Source organism: Cupressus sempervirens, chromosome 3 (genome assembly GCF_028749045.1).
Source record: "Cupressus sempervirens isolate cs-2001-9-10 chromosome 3, ASM2874904v1, whole genome shotgun sequence".
NCBI classification, from domain to species: domain Eukaryota; kingdom Viridiplantae; phylum Streptophyta; class Pinopsida; order Cupressales; family Cupressaceae; genus Cupressus; species Cupressus sempervirens.
Window position 1 is genome coordinate 814,095,242 of NC_143120.1, and position 2,905 is coordinate 814,098,146.

Below are 2,905 nucleotides of genomic sequence, written 5' to 3' on the forward strand. Positions count from 1 at the left end.
TAGTGATGCAGAATGGTCATTGGACGATTTTGCCAAGGAGGATTATGGGTCGAATGAGGATAGGTGCAGGGACTACCTCAGAACTATGAAGTTTGCATTAAAGAAGGGGCATGATGTGGCGATTCAAGCTCTCACTCGACAAAGGGAGTGGCATTTGATCTGAGCATATATTCGTGGTATTTGTCCTAAGCGATTTCAAACTTGTTTTATGGATAGAGGTTGGCCGGCAGTTGAGACAATAGAAATGTGGTAGATTGGGCCACTGAGCCAAAATTGGGACCGAGTGACACTCTGATGATGAAGTTGGCACATGAGATCATGGGACTATACAAAGAGGTTTACTATGCGTGGCAGCGCGCGGAGGTGGATAGGGTAGCAGACAGTGTGGCAGCCCAGAGATCTCTCGCGGTTGAAAAAGAGGCAAGAGAACCATTAGCCACTGATTTGGCCAACAAGCAAGAAGCTTGGGCAGCAGAGAGGGCAACAATATTAAAGGATATGGCAGTCATTGTACAAGAGAGGGATGCGAATATCCAGGATAAAGATGCGACAGAACATGAGTTGCAGTTGGCCAAGAGGCAGGCTATGGATGTTGCGCTTCTACTGAAGGAGGCCATAGAGGTTAATTCACAGATTCAGATAGATCTGCACATCTGGACTGACCAGGTGTATGAGTTACATCATCAACAACACTCTTCTGGGACACCTCCTTCTCTCTAGTATTTCTTTTTCTTGGTTGTGTTGTCTCCTAATTTTGCTAGTCATCAGGAGATGACTTTTCTTTTTGGGGAGGATGATGTCGTCGATAGAAATTTTGTATCGGCTGACGGGTCCCTTCAAAAAAAGTCTTGTTATATAGCCGACGAGAAAATAGTTGTACCGACATGTTGTATGGGGCCGACAGACTCCTTCGGGAAAGTTCTTCGAAAAGTATTTATAACCCCTTTGAAAAGCATTCTGATAAGATCTTGCCATCAAAGCATAATGTATTGTGCGCATAGGCGAATAATAATAAGAGTTCTGCTGGTTGTTGTTCATGTTCATATTCTTTGTCTATGTGCATTTCTTAATTAACTTATGTGGTAAAGAACCAAAAGTTCAATCTTGAAACTTGAAACTTGAAACTTCATAACTATTACTAATGACCATCTAACAAATTATCTTAGTTGAAGATGCAAGATTCAAATTTCATTGTTCAAATATGATTCTATGAATATCATATATCATAAAGATGCTCATGATGACAATGAGCCAAATAGCATGAAACAGTGAAATAGTAATAATGTATCATAGCCATATCAATGTGAGTACAATCAACAAAATGACAATGTCAATAATGAGAATGGAATCATCTCAAGTGCTCTCTAATCATCCCCTATATCGAAGTCCTCATCACTGGAACTACTAGCCTCTAAAGGAAAACCAACTAGCACTGTATTGGCTTTTGCTACATTGTCATCCTCATCAATCTGATCTGGATCCTCTGGCTCCACATCCCATGATCTTGCAGGGCTCTCCTTGTACTTGCGTGTCTTGTGATCTTTGAGCCGCAAGTAACCATGTACAAAAACCAACTTCTTCGCTCTCTTAGAGGTAAGTCTGTTCCTCTTAACAAAGTGAATCAAGCTATAGGTGGACCGATTCCTCTTTGTAGATGAGGAGCTAGACACCTGAGATAACAAAGTTGAAAGTTACAACTTACAAGTTACAAACAAATGTTCATACAATTTGTAACAAATGATAAATGGTAAATCAATGATTAATAATTATTGAATCAATGAATCATAAATTAAAATCAGTAAAGTAAAACTCTTAAAGTTAAGATTGTAAAGGGTCGGAATTAGTAATTAGTATTACAAACCTGAGAAAGCCATTGAATGGCTAGTGAGGTGATCTTTGACTTCTGTGACCTATGACATTTCCACCACAAAATGGGATTCTTTTGTGCCATGGTTTTGAAATCCACCTTTACAATATCTGAATATACTACAAGTTACAAGTTTTAAAGTTTACAACATAATATTAAAATAACTTAAATAAAGTTATAAGTAAAGTAACAATTAATTATTAAAAGAACTTATAATTATAAAGAGTTTAGAGCACTGAATCAAGATTTAAGGATTACCTGAAAGACTAGCAAATTCGAACCACTCGGTGCGAATCTCACTAGTGGTCTCAATATCATACATTTTGGTAATGCATGAAAGAACCCATTCTTCACCTCATCATCCCAAAGTGGTGTTACTCTACCAGGCCTAGATATGTACCACTTCGAGTTCAATGCATAGGCAACCATGTGCAAATGAGTGTTCAACTTCTCCCCCTTGTGGTTAATGATAGGCTCAATGTGCTCTATATAGAATGCTAGAGTGGGGTCTCTCTCACGCACAATAGCCCTCATCTGCCCAAGCATGGAATCAATGCACTCATAAACCTCTCCAAGGCTAGGTGAATCTGCATCTCCATATCTGATCACCTGAAACATTGGAGTAATGATGGAGATTATGTATTTTGCGTCACTCCAAAACTGATCCTCTTCACTGTCTCCTTTACCCTCTTCCCCTGCTTTGTTTTGGACTCAAGCCATCAATTCCATTTTTTGTGTTATAACCATGAGTTGCAATGGCTCTTGTAACTCAATCATTCTCTCCAAGAGAATATAATATGATGCGTACCTGGTCTCAATAGGTTTCAGGAATTGCAAAGCTCCTGAAAAGTGCATGTGATGTGTGGTGATTGCAGATAAACATCGGCACCTCTCTTCCATCATTAACCACCTTTTTAATCCACTCTATTTTCCCTATGTTTTTGAGTGCATTATTCATGGCATGCACACAACATGGAGTCCACCAAATATGCCTATAGGCTGCCTCAACAAGCCTCCCTGCAGCTTTGCACACGTGCT